The 20392-nt window shown below is 37.8% G+C and overlaps 1 protein-coding gene across 14 annotated transcripts in view; it reads left to right on the plus strand.

Annotated features, from left to right (window-relative positions):
- Positions 1 to 20392, plus strand: part of TLN2 (talin 2) — a 596702-nt gene that overhangs the window by 134401 nt on the left and 441909 nt on the right. For 4 of the 14 annotated variants that reach the window (XM_056808077.1, XM_056808019.1, XM_056808060.1 and 1 more), the window contains one exon: positions 4250 to 4297. The exons of the other annotated variants lie outside the window; for them this stretch is intronic. The gene's annotated coding sequence lies outside the window, so the exon portion shown is untranslated. The remainder of the gene's footprint in view (positions 1 to 4249; positions 4298 to 20392) is intronic. 14 annotated transcript variants of the gene reach the window in all.

Below are 20392 nucleotides of genomic sequence, written 5' to 3' on the forward strand. Positions count from 1 at the left end.
ACACCATTCTCCCTGACTTTACAACTTTTATTTTGCTTCTTTCCCACCATGTTTCCAACCTGTTATTTTTTATAATAACTTTCAGAGTAATCCATTCATCCTAGTTGTCAAAATCCAGTCATGATCTGGGGAAAAATATTTTCTCCAAGCTGAGGAAGATTTGGTTTATTGCTTTGCATTTGATGCATTTTTGAATAGTATTGTCAAGGGTCCACTGTCACATGGCTCAGTGCTTAGCACTTTGTTTTGAAACCAGGTTGTGCCATACTTAAGAGGACATGTCAGTGTTTACTACTGCTTGGTTGCTCAGCCTTTACCCTGCAGTTCTGGTAAATTACACAATTTTTAACCTTTCAAATAATACTTATTTTTATTATTTTTTTCTTAGAGTGGATGCCAAGTATAGGTTCCAAGGCAGAATTGCAGTGAGGGCTAGGCAATTAGGGTAATAAGCTGACTTACCCAGGGTCACAGAGTTAGGAAATGTCCGAGGCTAGATTTGAACAAAGTCCTCTCAATTTCAAGCCTGGCTCTCATATCAGCTGTGCTACTTGGCTGCCTCTCAAAATGTATAGTTATACTGAACACTATCTCTAATCTAAGCACTAAATAAACTAGATTAAATATCTGAAAAGAGCTTTTTAACATTAATATTTTTTTACCCCATTTCTAATCCAAATATTTAAAGCTGGATTTTTACTGCAAGGCTTTGTGAAGATTTGTGGCTCTTATATGACAGATTTAGAAGCCAAATCATTGCATAATATCCAACTGAGATTATTGGTATGGGTCTTTCAATCTCTCTTTCTTGTAATTCTGAAACTGATTTATATTTCCTTAGCACTTGGTTTTAAAAGGACCTTAATCTATGTATAACAATTAAAATATAATACACATTTATTAAGCAGTTATTATGTGCCAGGCATCATGCTAACCACTAGAGATACAAATAAGAAAAAGACAGTCAGTCTCTGCCCTCAGGGATCTTACTGTCTAATGGAGAGAGGCACACACACAAAAGGAAGCTGAAAAGTAGGGTCAAATGAGGGGCAGGGGATAATCTGATGATGATGGAGTTGAAACCAAGCAGTGCAGCTGGAGGGAAATAAATATTATATTCATAAAGGATAGTTTTTGATTCTTGAAACAACTCTATGAGGTAGGTATTGCTGGTATTATCTCCACTTTATAGATGAGAATACTGAAGTCCGGTAAAGACAAGTGAAGTGCCTTGCCTGGGATGACATTTCTAAAGAATTCTGGGGCAGGAAGGTAGCACAGTAGACAGAGTACCAGGTCTAGAGATTGGAAGTCCTGGGTTCAAATGTGACTTCAGATATTTCCTAGCTATATGACCCTGGACAAGTCACTTAACCCTAATTGTCTAGCCCTTACCTCTCTTCTGTTTTAGAAGTATTAATTGTAAGACAGAAGGTAAAAGTTTAAAAAAAGTAAAAAAGAATTCCAATTGTCATCACTCTAAATTCAGTGTTGTTTCTGCCCCACCACAACTGCCTGAGTCTGTTCCTGGCTCCGTTTTTTCACACAAGACTAAAGCAGTCTGTTTTAGGAGGGGAGAATTCATGCAATATTGGCTTCTGCCATTGTTAGATACAATGAATTTTTTTTTAATCTTTTTTGTTCAGCCAAGGGTAGAAAATATGTCCTCATAACATTCTCCTTGGAAAAGTGGCTCTTCACAATATGAAAATGTGGCTTCTGACTGGTCACTGCAATGGTCACATTGAGTTGTTTTGCCAGTAATAGTGAGAGGCATTGTGGTATAATTTGTAAAGATCTGACCTCCAAGTCAGGAAGACTTAGCTTCAAGTCTTGTCCTTGACATCCACTGACTATGTGATCTTGGGCAAGTGTATTGATGTGCATTGATAGAGGGAATTTGATAATGATGATAATAATAATGATAAGTCACAAAGTTCAGTCCCTATCCCTGCCTTCTAGTGAGGTAGCCTGCTCTAGTGGAAAGAACATTGAAAACATTTTCCATTCCAGGATACCCTCTTACTTGTGATCCCGAAAACTTTCTTCTCTCCATTAAAGTGCTTAGCACTCTCAGAGGGTTCAACTTGAGAAGCAGAGAACCTTCTACTAGTAGATATGGTGTTCAAGAAGATGCCGTTACTGTCCTCCCCCCCAGGGCCAGTCACTTGCCCCTGGAAACTCTCCCCTCTGTTGTCTCCTCCGTTCCAATGTAACCTCCACGGGATCTCCTTGTCTTGCTTTTCCATGTGTATCCCCTGTGCTTTGCACATCGTCATGCTTGGGACACTCTCTCTCCCCTAACCTTGGACTACTCTTCCATTCAAGGCTCAGCTCCCATGCAGCCTCCACTAGGACTTTAAGGGAGATCTCTCTCTTTTCTGGCTACTCAGGAGCTGTGCTTGCAGAGGAGGCAGGACCAGCTGCATCTGCAGAATCCTTAGTCTGCTCACATCTGCACAGGGATCGCTTGCCCAGATAGTAGCTACAGAATTCAGGTTCCGCAGAGTCTTTCCAGATCTCTTTCTGGGTTGATCTGCTTGTATGCTATTTTTTGTTTTTGTTTTGAGGCCAGTGGATGCTTTTTTCACTTTGTCTTCTGTTCTGCAGAGCTTAGCAGTGACTTGTACAAAGTAGGTGGTTCATTAATGCTTCTCTGATGAGATTGAATTGCAGTACTAGTCCACATTTCACACCCAGTTTCTCTTGTGAGCAATGTCATTGCTTTTTTGTGAAGCTAGATGGGGATTACCTGGTCTCTGATTTTAGAACAGACCAAGGCCAGAGGGCTAACATGAGAATTGAACTCCTCATCTTTCTTTTGGCGTTCACTTCATATTCTAACAATCTCAGCTAACCAGCCCCAGATGTATTGGTTATCAAGTTCTCACCCAAAGGGCTTTTTGTGTGGCTTTTTCTTCTTATATGCTTGAGTCTTCATTTACTACAACTCCCTTCATTGGCTTCTTTACTTAACCCAAATGGGATTTGACCACAAAATGACTTCTTAAGGGATTAGTGGGTTCATTCATTGCCTCAGCCTTTTAATTGTTCTTCATGGAAGGGATCCTCTTTGAGTGAAATTGAAAGGAGATCACCAGTCTTTAATTTCTTGGTATTTCTTGAGATTTTTTGGATAGCTTGTTCTTTTGAACTTCAAGTTATTTGTTCTCCATCATATTTCTTGTCCTTGGCTTTTCACATACTCTTCCTTGGCTTTCTGCCACTGCTTTATTCTTACAAATGAGGATCTCAATGGAAGCATTTCTTGGCACAGAGTTGTGGCTTATTTTTCCTTTCTTGGCCAATTTTGTGCCTCATCTTTATTTTATTTTCTACTAGGTACTTGACTCATTTTCTTCTTGTCATGTAAACTCCTTGTCAGAACTTCCTCATGCCTTAATTAGCTTGTAGAAGCCAAGAGTAATCACAATCATACTTTTATCCAGAATAATTTCTTTTTCTAACCGTTATAGTTCATTCTCTACATATTTTTGAGGGAAGATCCACTTTATATACAATGTTTTGCTAGGTACGTAGTAGGATCCAAAGGAGTTGTGATATGAGCTTATGTCTTACTTCTTCCAGTGGTTAGTGATCTAACAACCAGTTTTTCTTGCTTTATCTTAATGGATTGTCATATCTATCCCCTCGTACCCTCTTCTCTTTGCTGATGATGCTTACTTTATGCAATAGTGATACACCTAAACATTTGTTTGCATTAAGTTAATGAAATTTGAATAATTTAAAATATATCCAGGAAGCTTTATATTCAGCTGCCTCCTACTATGAATCTTTTTCTAAAGGAAATTCTGGTCATCTCCTTTCTGTCCATCTGTCCTTCCCTCCCTCCCTCCCTCCCTCTCTCCCTTCCTTCCTTCCTTCCTTCCTTCCTTCCTTCCTTCCTTCCTTCCTTCCTTCCTTCCTCCCTTCCTCCCTTCCTCCCTTCTTCCCTTCCCTCCCTCCTTCCCTCCCTCCCTCCTTTTCTCCCTTCCATCCTTCATTCCTCTCTTCCTCCTTCCCATCTTTTCTCTTTCCTCAAAGGTTCAATTTGTTCTCACCCTTCTTTGAGGGTGCCTCATCTACCCACACTTGTATGTTTGACTGATATGTTCTTGTTTGTTTTCTAATGCTTCTTGCAGTTATTTTTACACAAGCTTTATTTCTTCAACTGGATTATGAGCTTTGTAAAGTCAGGTATCATATGGGACATGCATGGATGCATACATACATATACATTTTTTTTCAGATGGAGAAAGAAAGAGAGAAAGGAAAAAAGAGAGGACCCTTTCTCCCAGTAAGTACTTGGACATAGTAAGTGCTCTATAAATATTTGTGGAATGAATTGAATGAAAATTCTTTTCACTTGATAATCATAAGGGCAGAGCAACATATCCAGGGCTTTGGTCTTGAGTTTTTAGAGGTTAAGTAGAATAGCTGAAGAGAATCCAGCCTCAGACAAATACTGGCACTGTGACTCTGGACATATCTCTTCTGCTTCAGGTTCTTCATCTGCAAAATGGGGATAATCATAGTGCCCATCTTCCTAACGTGGTTGCAAGGATAGAAGGAGATCATATTTGTAAAGCACTTTGCAAACTTTAAAGTAATATATAAATGCCATTTGCTATATTATTAATAATGACTATTATTATTAACATATATATATATATATATATAACTCTAGGCAATTCCAAAGATAGTACCTCTGTGAGTTGTGGAGATGATAGCTGCCTTTATCATTAAATACAGCTCCTCACCTGGGAATTCCCTATACCAGTGAAATCACCAGTCCCATCTTTATCCTGAAGTTTCTTTACTCAACATTTGGAATTCATAGGAACTGTATTAGGGTTGGTAAGGATTAACTTCTTCCTACTGTAGGAGTGGTTGCAGGTCAGGGCCAACTTTTGAAATTTATTTCTGGACCGGAACCCTTCCAAAATTTTTGGTTCCTAATAGGTGTACCCTCCTGGGGGGAAGACAAGGGGGTGTCTTGAATTTCCAGTGTGCTTGAATCAAGGGACATTGTTCCTCATGACCTTTCCCTGGGGTCAGGCCTTCATATTTTGATATCGCAGAAGCATGTATTCATTTTCAGTTATAAATAACTCTGCAATTTGAGAGTTAGGCCAGACGACCCAGTGTCAGAGCAGCTGCATCCATCCCAGAGATGGAGCAGAAAAACTGACCCTCATGAAATTCACTTTGCTATGTGAGCAGTGACAGTCTGACAGGATATTAATCTTCCTAGGAATCATATTCAGAAAGCAGGATGCTTCCTCTTTGGCATTTCTATTTTGCTTTTGACTTGTGTGAAATGATGGACCAAAGAAGGATAGGCATGTATCATTTGCTGGAGACAAACTATTTTGATAGTGTCTGTTACTTTCAGGCCAACAGGACAGTTGTTGAGTGGTGTCAGAAGGAAAATAATTATATTGTTTAATTTTGAAGGGACGTTGTAAAAAAAGTAGGCTTAATTGAGTTCAATAAAGGGAGATCATTGAAGAGAGTGATGGCATATTGAGGAAAGGTCCCTGGATTATGAATCAGAATGCCTGCCTGCCTTTTAACCTCAATAAGAAGCATTTATTAAGAACCAATCCCTTTGGTAGTCACTGAGGCTGTGAAGGCAGTGGACACCCCTAATGGGGCTTGTATTCTTTCCAGGTTCTGCCTTCTGAAAGTTATCTCTGAGCCGTGAGTCAGGCACTTAACTGCTTTGTCTCAGTTTTCTCATTGACAAAATTGAGTATAATACTGGTCTTAGCTAGCTCCCAGGTTTGTTGTAAGAATCAAATAAGATAAGGTATATGAATCGAGATAAATAATAATCTTCAACAGTTACAAGTCAAGATGAAAAACACAATGGTTTTATTCCAGATTCCACTGATATAGGGTATCATTGAGGAATAAGGCAGAAGAGAAATGGCATTCTGGGTTAATAAGCAAGAGGTCTGCATAAGGATAGATATTGGAAATGCCTCTAAAGCACGGCCCTGTCCTTATGTTAGGGACATGAGTTAATTGCACGGTAATTAGTCTCTCACATGGTTGATCAGAGCAAGTGTGTAATTGTAGCATAATAAAATGTTACATGCTTAATAAGCAATTGAGTTGTCTTCCGAAGGATTCAGACCAAAGCAGGAGTCAGATTCATTGACTTTTTAAAAAAAGCACTTACAAGCACATTTCCCCTTTTCTTCTTGCAAATGATGCCCATTTTCTGACAAGATTAATGAAATTGATCCTACAAGCCCCATGCAAAACCCAGATCACTTGTTTTAGACTCTTTCTCCCTAGTAGTATAGATACACACACACAGATAAAATATTTTCAGAGAGAAGATCACACTTGTGGGTATATTAGACTAAACCACTGGCTATTTTAAACATTTTAATATGGAGAATCTTTAAAGATTAAGAAGTCCTATCAGTTCTTTAATATTATGATGGATGTTTTATAGAGGGGACCAAGTATGTTTAATAATGTTGGTAAATTTAAAAGTGGAAACTTTTTTCTCCTTCCAGCCAAATCACTATTTAAATACTGTAGTTGGTCAGTGGAACAAACTAGCCTCCTAATTTTGCATAATTTGAATTAATATGGAATAGGCTAAAATTAGTATAGGGTTAGAAAGTAATTTCTTAAAGTTCAGAAAAAATGTTTTAAGAAGAAAATTTTAATTCTGATTTCAATGAATAAGAAAATGAACTTTACATAACTTCAGTGGAAAAGATAATTTTTAGATTTAAGGGTAGTTTTTTTATTAGTATAAATTATTTATTTTTTATTTGCATGTTTTCTTTCTTGGCAACTTTTCTTTTATACCTCTGTTGATAGGGACTGAGCTTACTTTCAAGCACATCTGCCTTAGTGAATGTTATAAACTAGAATTTTTTTACATGGAATTCCTTATTTACATGCATATTACAAAGATTCTACTGTTTCTTTTGTTTTTCCAATTGGCTGTTTTCCTTTAACAGTCTTCTATATTGAACTCTCCCTTGTAACAAAAAATGGTTGAGGAAAACCAGCAGGTATAATGAATGTATATGACAGTGTATATTACATTTTGCATTCATAATCTCCTACCTCTTTACTTAAAGAAGAGAGGTATGTTCCATTATATCATCCCTCATTGTGATGCTGAGTTCTGTGAGGCAAAGCAACCTAACAGGCTGAGGGTTTTCACATGGATTGCTAGTTCTTAAAAAGTAAGACACTTGGAACATAAGAAAAAAGTGAAATAGTCTTTTTTTTTTCAATTATTCAGGAGGGGCTTTAAAACCAAGATAATTGTTTTGAAATGTTATTATATTATGAAAGGTCAGCTTAAAATGCTAAATCACCCAAACTCTTGATTAATTGTTGTTGTTTTTTTTTTATTAATTATAATGGACAATATTGGTCATGAGAAGCTAATGTTTCACTTTTTCTTTTCCTACCAGCCAATTGGTCATTCAGTTGAATAGTCAAGACTGTCAAAAACACCTGGCTTTGTGCCCTTACAAAACATTTTCATCCTTTCCCTACCTTATAGATCAAGATAGATTTCAGACAGTAGAGCTCATTTCAACAGTGTCCTTCCTTTCTGAGCCCTTTCCTTCCTCTTAGCATTGCTGTAGCCCCATTCTACTTGTCTGAGATACCTGCAAACAATGGGAAAACTGCTGATGACTTCCTAACAGAGGTCTTTTCTTTCATCAGAGGAACTGCTTACCACAGACCCTGCCTCCCCCCATCTTTCTATCACAAAAGTCATTATCATCTAATAAAATTGTGAGACTTAATTTCAAATAATAATTCATATTGGCCAAAGAAGGCCAATGTCTGCCTCCCACTGACCTTTATAGTGGTCATTGATGGTACAACAGGCTTAAAAGGAAGATGAGGCTACATCCTCTTGGGCACTAGTTGAGGTCAGGGATGGATAGGCTACTCTAACACTTACTTAAAAAAATCATTCATCTGTTCCTGAGTGTGATGGCTTATATAAACCCTTCCAGAGTAATGGGGAAAGGAGGAATTTCCATGGACTGTAATAGAACCATGTAGAATGGGCCAGTGATAGAGTAGAGTTTCTTACACTCACTTTGTACTGTGTCTTCAGAAGTCTATACCCTTTATAATGAATAGATTACCTCTATTATATAATCTGGGTAGAAGCAGTATACCTAGCATAGTTTTAAGGATGGCAACAAAGAAATACCATAATTCTCCATTTCATTTGATTTAGAACATGGAGTGTTTAGATTAAGAATATAAAATTATTAGTCCCTTGGTCTAGTGTATAGAGTTTTGGACTTTCTGTAAAAATGATTTAAATCTTAGCCCTTCAACTTATTAGCTGTGTGACTTCTTAAAAACCTTTACCTTTATATTATAAGTAAATTAGGGAAACGGAATAATTTACCTGTCAGATCTATGGAGAAGGGAAGAATTTATGACTAAACAAGAGATAGAGAACATTAGAAGATTAAAATGAATAATTTGGATTATATCAAAAAGTTTTTGGTCAAATAAAACCAATACAGCCAAGATTAGAGGGGGAACAACAAACTGGGAACAAAATTTTATAACAAATTTCTCTGATAAAGGTTTCATTTCTCAAATAAATGTAAAGAACTAAGTCAAATTTATAAGAATATAAGTCATTTCCCAATTGACAAATGGTCAAGGTATATGAATAAGCAGTTTTCAGATGAAATCAAAGTTATCAATAATCATATAAAATGTTCTAAATCCCTCTTGATGAGAGAAATGCTAATTAAGAAATTTCTGAGGTACCACCTCACACCTATCAGATTGGCCAATTATGACAGCAAGGGAAAATGATAAATGCTGGAGAGAATGTGGCAGAATTGGGACACTAATGCATTGCTGGTGGAGTTGTGAACTGGTCCAACTTTTCTGGAGGGCAATTTGGAATTATGCCCAAAAGACTATAAAAGAATGCATACCCTTTGATCCAGCAATAACACTATTATCTGTATCCCAAAGAGATTTAAAAAAAAATGGGAAAGACCCTGTTTGAACAAAAATATTTATAGCTGCTCTTTTTGTGGTGGCAAAGAATTTGGAAAGTAAAGGGGGTGTCCCTCAAATGAGGAATGGCTGAATAGATTGTGATATATGATGGTGTTGGAATACTATTGTGCTATAAGGAATGATGAACTGGAGGAATTTGGAAAGAGCTGGAAAGACCTATGTGAAATGATGCAGAGTGAAATAAGCAGAACCAGGAAAATATTGTACACATTGATAGCAATATTGTGGATCGATCACATGTGATAGACTTTGCTAACAACAGTAGGACGATTCAGTACAATTCTGAGGGACTTATTTTAAAAAGTATGCTCTCCACCTCCAGAGAAAGAACTGTTGGAGTTGGAATGCAGATGAATACCTATGATTTATCACTCGTTTATTTGGATATATGTTTGGGGGTTTTGATTTTATAAGATTATTTACTTACAAAAATGAATGTTATGGCAATATGTTTTGCATGATAATAGATGTATACGCCAGATTTCATTGCTCATCAGCTCAGGGGTTGGGGGAGGGAAAAAGGTGGGAGACAATTTGGATTATGTAACTTTGGGAAACTTTTCTGGAAATTTGTTACTAAAATAAAAATAATAAAACAAAATTTAAACATTAAAAACCCATACCTTTGTCTTAGAATCAATACTGTGTATTGGAATTATGTGTATTAGAAGGGCTAGGCAATGGGAGCTAAGTGACTTGTCCAGGATCACATGGCTAAAAAGTGTGTGAGACCAAGCTGTGTGACTTTTAAACTTAATTCTTCATTCATGAAATGATGAGTTTAGACTGTCTGACCCCAGCTGTAATTTCAACTTATTCCTAAGTCTATGATCCTAAGGACACAAAAGCACCCATGGTTAAAGGCAATAAAACTGTGACCAGTCTCACATTTATCATCAAGGATGATAAGCACCCTGGCTTTTCCTTAAATATGCCAGATAAATGCTACTTGTGTAGTATGCCAGAGCTCTGATACAGTTATTTTACAGGATCATAGATTTAGCACAAAAGAGACTTCAGAGGGTAAATCCTTAACGATGTGGAAACTGAGGCACAGAAAGGTTAAATGGACTTGTCCAAGGTCATATAGGTTGTATGTTTGGCAGTGAGACTTGAACTCTGATTCTAGAGTAAGGACTCTTTCTACTGTTTCATACCATCTCAGTTGTAAAGGAGTTCACCTGTTCCCTGGGAAACCTCCATATTTCTCTGTTATAGTGCCAATACGTAAACAGCGACAATTCTGTTTGTTTAATCGAGTATAAATGTTTAATTTTCCATTTCAGTAACTCATTGTTTAGAAATATTATTCTTGTGGCCTCTGTGTTTTTTCATATGGTTGACACTGTTACCTCTAAGCCCAGGCAATAGTCTGTACTTTCTCATTCCTCTTCTCTGTCCTCAGAGCATGAATTGCTATCTTAGAAATGCTCAGATACCCTCCTTTTTACACAGGGTTCACTATTCTGTGACGCTACTTAAATACTTAGCACTTGGCAGTGACTGGCACATAGTAGATGCTTAATAAATATTTATTGATGATTATTCGTGCTACTAATACAACCCACTGCCTCACTGTGCCTTAGCAAACTATTTTGATCAGTTGGTGTTTAGCCTGGGGGGGAAAAATCATGACCAGCCTTCTAGTGGGAGCCCTTTGAACTTAGCTAGGCTGGTCATTAAATGACAAGCATCTAGTCTTCTGCTGGGACATGAAGTTATTCCAGTTTGTCTGGAATATCTTCCAAATCTACCAAATATCTACCAAAGCTTGTAGTGTCACCAACCATGTGAGAGTGTGTCCAAGATCCTGGTTTGGCTAATTGGTCCCTGGTTATGTTCTTTTCTTGGCACTGGTTTTCCCTTCCTGGATCTCCAGATGAAAGACTGATTCAGCCTTGATGAGAGTTTCTATTATGCTTCTTTCCTGAGACTTTTCATCTCTTTCCGCATGGACTGTTTGACTAAACATGGCTAATAACAACTCAGCTGCTGTTTCTCTTCGAAGTCCTTTTGCTAGGCTTCCACATCATTATTTTCTATGATGCTTTGCATTTATTTTGTATTTAATTACCTGATACATAGTAATTTCCTCTCTTGAGAGCAAGCACTATTTTTTGTCTTTGAAGCGCAACATAATGTCTTGTCTAAGTAGGTGCTTAATAAATTTTTTCAAGTAATGAAGGAGAGCCAGAGCTAATACTACCTGTTTAAGATTTCTTCAGACTCTAGATCTGTGGGACAATGACACTTTCAAGAATTTTTGGCTTCCTATGTAAGTATTTCCCACTCTTCTTTGGAAAATCAGGATTTGATAACTTTGGTATATTTTTGTAAAAGAAGTGGTGTGTTGCAGTAAAAACAAGGCTGAATTCAGTCAGAAGACCTGAGTTCAAATCTCACATCTTCTCCTTACTAGTAATGTGAATTGGGAAATTTTCTTCTCTGGGCCTCTGTCATATCATTTGTAAAATGAAGAAGGTGGACCATATGACTATCTAAGACCTATTCCAGTTCTAAACTTGTAATACTATGAACTTTGAACACTCTCCACTATTATTTTTTTTTAATTAAGAGATATTTGGGTTTTGTTTTTTTGGTCAGGAACCAAGAAATTATATTTTATTGAATTGTTAAGTTTCAGGAGAGTTCTTGGTAGAATTTCAATGGAATTTCTTATCCTTTTGTTTTGTTTTCATCTAAGCATGGAAACATTTTGTCCACTCCAGATAACATGGCCATTTTGCATGTGCTTTGCCTTGCTACACTTAAGTAAGAATGTCCAGACACATAAAAAAAATCTGATGTCATTCTGTTTTTTGGGGGGCACATTACAGCACTATCAGACCTCAGGAAGATGTTCTGCAATGTTTTATACAATATTTTATTTCAGGGAAGCAAATCTCTAGGAATATTTGAGGCAAAAAAGCTAGAATGTTGGCTATGGGGTTGGAGGACACAGGATGTAGATAAAATCTCATCTCTGCTTCTTCCTTTCTGTGTAAACTAAACTCTGGGCTACTGCGGGGCCAAAACATCAGCATTTAGCCCAATACCTGATTCATAGTAGCTGCTTAATAAATGCAGATGTGATTGATTGATGTTGATTTTAAGCCCTGTGAAGCCAGGTACTTCTGAAAAAGATGTTACCAATTACACATAATGACCGTTTTCAACATACTCTTTCTAGAATTATAAGATCTAAATTGTCTCCCCCCATCTCTTTCCTCCCCACTCCCTGAGACAGCAAGCAATTTGATCTGGGTGATACATGCATGATCATGTAAAATATCTTCCATATTGCTCATTGTTGTGAGAGAATACTCATATAAAGCCAAAATTTAAAAAAGTGAAAAATAGTATGAAGCCAGGTACTGTGGAAAAGAAAGGGGAAACATTTGTATCTAAGGCTTTGTCCCTTTTTATTATTACCCTTATGTATCATGGACAACATTTGGAACTTTGAAATATTTTGATATAAATCTGAAAAAATTGTAATGGGTGTTCCCAGCCATTCAGAACCAAAAGCCTCATTTTAGACACTATGGTTATACAAATGGTACTTCTCTTTAATCTGTCGTGACTCTGATATTTTTGACATATACTTAAATAATACTTTCTGGGTATTGCATTGAATGAGGTAGTGTTTTTCTTTAACCTTGTACATGACAAGGCAGTTGCTTGTGGCAGTAAGAGTAAGTGAATTAATGCTTTATTCAGGACTCAGTATTTTTTAAATTAAATCTTATTTTTATTGTCATGCAGAACACACTTCTCTACTGGTCCTTGTTTTAAGTGCAAAGTCATACATAACCAAACCCCCAAAGTAAGACCATAAATACACCGATGTGAATGATTAGTCCAACAGTTCTTTTTCTGGAGGTCATAGGATTCCTTGTCATGTCTTTCAGAATTAGGACTCAGTATTTTTCATGTGTAGAAATATAGAAAAGTCCAGTTATCAAAGTCAATAAAATGTCTTAGTAGTTCCATCCAACTTAGTATTCTCTCTTCTACAGTGATCCTAAATTATATTTAGATGCTCTTGATGTCTTCAAAAGGTCAGGTATAGGTGCTTACTTAGAGGCAGCTGGATATGTGGTAGATAAAGTGCTAGGCCTGGAGTCAGGAAGACCCAAGTTCAAATCCAGCCTCAGAAGTAGTAAGTATCTGAGCCTAAATTTGAACTAAAATTGAAATCATGAAGATGGATCTTACTATTTCTTCACCGCCTACTTGCTCAAAGAATTTGTTGTTGTTGACTTTCCTGGCCTATTATTAACCCATTATAGTTCTACTAATAATGAATTTTTTATTCATTAATTAAAAACCCCCAACAATTTAGCCCAATACTTGACTCATAGTAGCTGCTTAATAACAAGTTTTTTCACCTGCTTTGCTGTTTTGGTGATCAACACAAATTTTATTTTTATTGGATCCCAGAGTTAGATGATACTTTAATTCTCTAGTTTTACAGATGAGGAAATTGAGGTCTAGAGAGGTTAAGTGATTTACTTATAAGTAGCACAGCTAGGATTTGAACTGAGCTCCTCAGATTCTAAATCCAGTGTGTCTTGTACAGTACCATGCTTTCCTTCCTTCCTTCCTTCCTTCCTTCCTTCCTTCCTTCCTTCCTTCCTTCCTTCCTTCCTTCCTTCCTTCCTTCCTTCCTTCCTTCCTTCCTTCCTTCCTTCCTTCCTTCCTTATGTCTTTGCTTCACTTCTTATTTCATGGCCTCCCCTTCATAGAGTTGGGGTAGTGAGCTCATTTGTTTTTATTATATTATTTGTTTATTTTTTAAATTAAGGTTTTTATTAAAGTTCAGCTGTTTTCCAATTGTGTTGGATTCTTCAAAACCCTGTTTGAGGTTTTCTTGGCAAAAATACTGGACCAATTTGCTATTTCTTTCTCCAGCTTATGTTAGAGATTGAAGCAACTGTAGCTAACAGGGTTAAATGATTTACCCAGGATTATACAGATATTAAGTGTCTGAAGTCACATTTGAATCCTGGAGGATGTCTTTATGATTCCAGGCCAGGTGCTCTAGCCACTGTGTCACTTAGCTTCCCTCCAGACAGTTAAAGGCTGGGTCTGCAGCATAGCTTCCTTGCCTCCAGGTCTCCCTCTTCTATCCTAGGATGTGGTTTGATTCCAAAACAGAAGTTATAACTCTAAGTCAGTCCAGACACATGAACACCACAACCCACTTCACTCTATTGACTGCTCATGTGTGGATTTCTCCTCCTCCCTGCTTTACACCCCTGATCTGTGAGATGCTGTGACCACCCTTCTGATGATGAACCTTTCCAATCTTCGGGTGACTCCATTCACAGATGCTCCTTCTAGGGCACAGTGCTTTGCCCTTAGGGGCAGGTAGAGATAGAAACTGAACCTTTGATTTCAGTAGGGTAAAGAACTCTCCTGGGGGTAGACTCTCTCTATCCCGCAGACCTCCTCTGCACCTCATCCAAAGCAAATTTCTCTCTCCTTTATGCCGTCTTTTTTAATGTAATCTCTCAGTGATCTGGAGGTCAAAGACCACTGAGTAAATTCAGGCATAGATAAGCCCTCAGAGAAAAGAAGTTAAAGAGCCAAGGAACCAACAAGAGGGGAGACTGATTCTGCAGGCACTACTACCCCGTGGGTGGTTCGGGGAAATGAAGAGACTATGGTTGGTCCCTGAGATGTGATGTATGAGAGCTACTGGGTGGAGAAAAGAGCTTATAAGGGGGGACCCAGGTGGTCTTGGGGGTCTTCTGGCTGGAACGTTGGAGAGGTGAAAGAACCATTGTTGGAGTTAGCCACAGGCCTATCATGGCGGCCAATAGATTAGAAAACAAAGTATCTCTCTACCTCTTTCCTACCTTTCCCTCTCTTTTACTACTACTACTTTGATTTAATAAAGTTATTAAGCTACTATTAGCCTCATAATTTTAATTGTTACAACCTTAAAGTTTAACTTGACTAGGGTCCTCACAGGTGAAATGACTTTTCCAAAGACTCACTGTCTTTGGAAGCCAGGGTCAAACGTGGGAGTGGTACCAGGCACCTTGACTTAGAGGTTAACGTACTGTGTGGCCATGGTTGGACCGGAGGTTGCAAATAAGTTATACTTAGTAAATTTTCTTGTTGAATGAAATTGTGGTCACTGTTAAAAGACACACAGTAAAATGGAAACATAGTTTGGGAAAAGCTGACTTCAGAGCTCATTTTTCTGACTTGTCCTTCTCATCCTGGTTTAGAGAGATTTCTACCTTGATTTCAGGTCTACTTAGCTAACTCACATTTTCATCCCAAAGAAAGCAAGAGAGAGAAATGCCACAGGAAGTGGTTTTTCCCTTCCCCCATTTCTACACACTCCTATTTTTGAATGGCCTTTCCCCCCATTAAATTCCTTTTATTTCCCTACTCCTCCCATTCTCTATTTGGGGCCTCTGCCTTGAGTTGCATACAATGGTAGATTAGTGATCCACTGGCCAGCTCTTTTCTATTAACTATTAGTTTCCAAGAAAAATTGTTGCTCAGTTTTTTTTTTTACCCTTACCTTCTGCCTTTTTACATCAATAGTATGTATTGGTTCTAAAGCAGAAGAGTGGTAAGGGCTAGGCAATGGGGGTTAAGTGACTTGTCCAGGGTCATACAGCTAGGAAGTATCTGAGGTCAAATTTGAATCTAGGACCTCCCCTCTCTAGGCCTGACTCTCATCAATCCACTGGGCTACCCAGTTGCCCCCCTACATAGTTATTTAAGTAATTATTTCCTGAAAAGAACCTCTCTTGTTTACATTATAACTTTTGAATGGATTTCTGAACAACTTACTTGTGGAACAGGGTTTTAATTGGTCTCAGTTATACCTGTGTTATATGAGTATAACAGCCAGTATTTAATCTATCCTGACAACTTGAGCGTATTATTCTTTTAAAAAGTTACATGTCTGTGCATCAGAATGAAGCCAAATAACCAATAATCTGTTTCTTGAAGTATATGGTTCGAGTGGAAGGTTAGTGTTAATGTAGTTTATTTCCTTCAGAAGTCTTTCATAAGTTCCATTAGGCAGATGAGTTTGGCAATTGTATTGAAACAGATCATCCAAGTTCCAGAGAACAGATTCCACTTTAGCATTTCTTCCCCATCAAACTTTTCATTTAAAGCTCCCAAACTATTTTTGTGTCAGCTTGAAAGAGAGCCGGAGTCATAGAAATGTAGAAGACATCAAGAAATTCAAGTTGTGTTTAATCTCTCCATAGTGAGCTATATAACTGATATCATCAGTAAATAATTGCCATTACTAATGAGATGAGTTAAATCAGCATCAGTTTCCATCTGGCCCAAGTGTGAAATTAATACACTGGGGCAGTGGAATCATTTCCCTGAAGGGAATTAAACGGGACACTGTAAAAGGTTCTCTATTTGACTGTCATTATGATGGTGCCCCATCATTTGTTTAGCAAAGAATTGGCCTTTTGGGCCAGAGTGTGCATCTATATTTTTATTTTGTATGTGAGTCTGCCTGGGAGGGTGGAAAGACAGTTAAAAAGGAAGGAAGGATATGGTTGGAAGACAAACAAATAGTCATTCCAAGGCTCAATCAATTTAGGCTGCAGTAGGATGTACGAATCTCCCTTGAACTCTTTGTCACCTATTTCTTTCTACTCTGTATTTCTTTTGCATGTGTTGATTTTACTTATTGACCTGTTATCTCCTCCAGGGCTATGTAAGTTCCTTGAGGGAAGGGCCTCTTTTTGTGATTTTGCCTTTCTTTTCATGCCTAACACTCACTGAAATGCCTGGCACACAGTAAGTTTTAATTTATAAACGCTTGGTGATGGTGACATGCCAATTGCTGAGAGAGATTGTTCGTTTCCTTGTGGGAAAAGGAGAGGAGAGGGGCTGAAAGGGTATAAAAATACATTCAGAATATCAGTATGTGACAACAGTCTAAGAGGATTCTCATGTTTCATCATCAGAGCAACCTAAATTAGGTCCTTTAAAAAAAATCCTTACCTCATGCATTATATGAATTCTAAGACAGAAGAGGGACAAAGGTTGACATTTTGGGTTAAGTGTCTTGCTTAGTGTCAATGGGGAGGAAGTGTCTGAGGTCACATTTGAACCCAGGTCCTCCAGATTCCAGGACTGGCACTCTATCCATTGTGTCACTTAGCTGCCCCCTAAATGAACCTCTTTGGATTGTTCTCCTCTGGTCTTCCGTTTTCCTTTTTACTTATCTTCCTCCTTTCCTGGTGGACTCAAACTTTCTTTCTACTTTTTGCTGTCAGGTTAGTTCAGTGGTCTACATTTTGCTTGTGAGCCAAAGGACTCAGTTCCTCATAGGTGTCTTCCTCCCTCTCTCTGAAGCAAACTAACAAATAGAAATAGATCTCTGGGGGCTGGGAGTTTGCTCCAACATGTCCAATATGGAAGAAAACTAAAACTGCCCGTGGGGGAAGGTATTTCAACAGCAGTCCAGGAGTGCAGTCAGAACTGGCTGCTTGTCTGCTTCTTGAATATATAGACTCCACATCATCTGGTAGTCACAGATGGAGAAGCTCAGAACTGCCCGGCAGGAGCAAGGAGCCAGGAACCTGTGGGTTTGACTCCCTGTCTCCCTGGAGTCTCTCGTTCTGGACCAGCCGGGGATGGGCTGGGGAGAATTTTCTTCTCTTTCCCCTATCCCTGAGAAATACTGTAATTGCTTAAATTCCATAAAAACTTGCTAATGAACTACTCTAGTTGGGGGCTGAAGGAGGGGACAGAGCCAAAGCATTTGAGGTCTCATTAACCCTAAAGACATCATCCCCAGCCTTATCTCAAGAGATTGGATAGCAATTCTCAAGTGATCCAAGTGAGGGAGAATTACCTGAAGCCACTCACTCTTGGAGGAATTCTTCATGCATCAGCATGCACCAGGACTCCTAACTCCCCATCGCTTTGCACTTTCCACATAGTGTAGCCAGGGTTGTACTCTCTCTGGTTCAAGACTGTGAGTGTGTTTTCCTGATTTGTTTTGTTTTGTTTTAACCTTTTTGTTTTGTTTGTTTGTTTTAATCACATCAGACTGACATTTAGTTAGGGTATCTGCAGTGTTTCCTGAAGAATTCTAATTTCACTTGAAATTGTTTTGACTGAAAATGAGATGAAATTTCTCCATCAGACAAAGGGAAACATGTTTCCTGTATAATGTCAGCAGTAAGCTGTAATTATTGTAAGTTCTTTGATTCCAGCTTTCCTTAAATGTTTCTTTATATTCTCTTTGTCTTTTCAGGCTTTCTTTGCACCCTGGGTTACAACTAGAAGTTCACTCTGTTCTAGCATACAAGAGTTAATTGACCATAATCTATAACAGGCAGGTGTTTAGTCTCAGAGCTACTAATTTAGCATATAGCAATGCAATCATTTTTAAATGATCAGGCCTGTTATTATTTTGATACCAGAAGGGTTTTGTCAAGTTGTTTGTGTGAAGGCAAGATAAACAATTGCATAGCCAAATATCTGAAATTGTTTTCAAGAACTGGATCAGAGCCTTTCCCTGGAAGGGCGACTGTAATTGATTGATCCTAGGGCTTGATTTCATCAGGCCCACTAGGTGATCCCTCTTTGAACACTGGGCCAACTGAGAGAATAATATACTTTCAGCAGGTTGTAGTTGTCCTATTCAGATCAGAGAATAAAGAATAGTTGTAGATCTGAACAACTAATCAAATTTTTCAAAGGGCACTGATAATATAAGGCTTCTAGTTCAAGTTTAATTACAGATCTAATTAGAGTAATTTACTAATTTTCCAGAAATTACTGAAACACTTTTCCTTTGTATCTATCTCATTTTTATTTTTTAAGGTTGATTTTTTTTTAACTCATCTCCCCACCAAACAAAGTTGTTTTTTATTTAACTGTGGCCTTTGACTGATGGTTGTTTTTAAGAATCAAATGCCCTTGTTAGAAAAAAAGAGTTTCCTGGCTGCTCTTTTATAGTGAATTTCAAAAATAATTTTATAAACTTTCTTTTGTTATTTCTCTCATTTGGAATAATAGTTTAGTTCTCAGAATACATTGGTTGGTTCTCAAATCAAGGGTTAATTTTTTACTTAGTAAATCAAATTCAGGCCTAGTTTGAAATAAGATAGGAATTTCTCTCTATTTTCCTGTTTCCAGTCACTGAAGTAAGTGGTAAGTGGTTGAAGGGAATAGAATGTGAGGCCTGGAATTAGGAAGACCTGAGTTCAACTCCAGCTAACCTCTGACATGTATATTAGCTTTGTGAACCTAGGCAGGTCACTTTACCTCTGTTTTTCTCAAGTCCTCAACTGTACAATGGGAAATATAATAGCTCCTTTTTTTCAAGGTAGCTGTGAGGATTAAATGAGATAATATCTGTAAAGTTCTTAATACAGTGTGCCTGGCTCATGGTTCAGCACCATGTAAATGCTTATCTGCCCCCTCTTTTCCCACCCAGTTTTGCCACTATCCTCCACTGGAAAAAAAAATTTAAAGGGGTACTTAAATTAAGAATATTTGAGGCTATGACATTTTTAATAAGATAAAAGTTTCCTGGTTCTTTGAGAGAGGAGGATAGGGCATTTGTACAGTGGATAGAGTTCTAGACATGGAGTTAGTTCAAATCTAGCCTCAGACATTTACTATTTTATGTGACCCTGGGCAAGTCAATTAAGCCTTTTTGCCTCCATTTCCTCACCTGTAAAATGAGCTAGAGAAGGAAATGGCAAACCACTCCAGTATCTTTGCTGAGAAAACCCCAAATAGAATCACAAAACGATCCGACACGATTGAAACAACTGAACAACATCTGATAGGAAGAGTGGTATCATGGAAGACAACTCAATTTTCCCACCTGTAAAATGGGGATATTGGAGTAGATAAACATAAAACCAATCAGAATTTAGATTTTAAAGGGACCCAGCCTTATGTGTTAATTATGGTAATCTAGAATTGTTGCTAGTGGTTGGTTACTGGGCAAACCTGGGGACCTTAAGCATCCTGATCCTTAGTTTCTTCATCTATAAAAAAAGAGGGGAAAAATTGCATTTTCTATTACAAATTGTAGTAGTGTTGAAAATGCTTTGTAAACCTTAAAGCTCTATGTCAGGGGCTCTTAATTTGGGTTCCTTGGAGTGGGGAAGGTATTTGGGAATTTGTAGGGGTAAAAAAATGTTTTTATTCAGTAACTTTTCATTGAAATTTAGCATTTCCTTTAATTACTTTATAAAAACAAAACAAAACATTATTCTGAGAGAAGGGTCCACAGACCTCCCTATATTAACAAAAGGGATCCATGGCACAAAAATTGGCTAAGAACCTCTACTCTTTATAAATATGATTA

Source organism: Monodelphis domestica, chromosome 1 (assembly GCF_027887165.1).
Source record: "Monodelphis domestica isolate mMonDom1 chromosome 1, mMonDom1.pri, whole genome shotgun sequence".
Taxonomy (NCBI): domain Eukaryota; kingdom Metazoa; phylum Chordata; class Mammalia; order Didelphimorphia; family Didelphidae; genus Monodelphis; species Monodelphis domestica.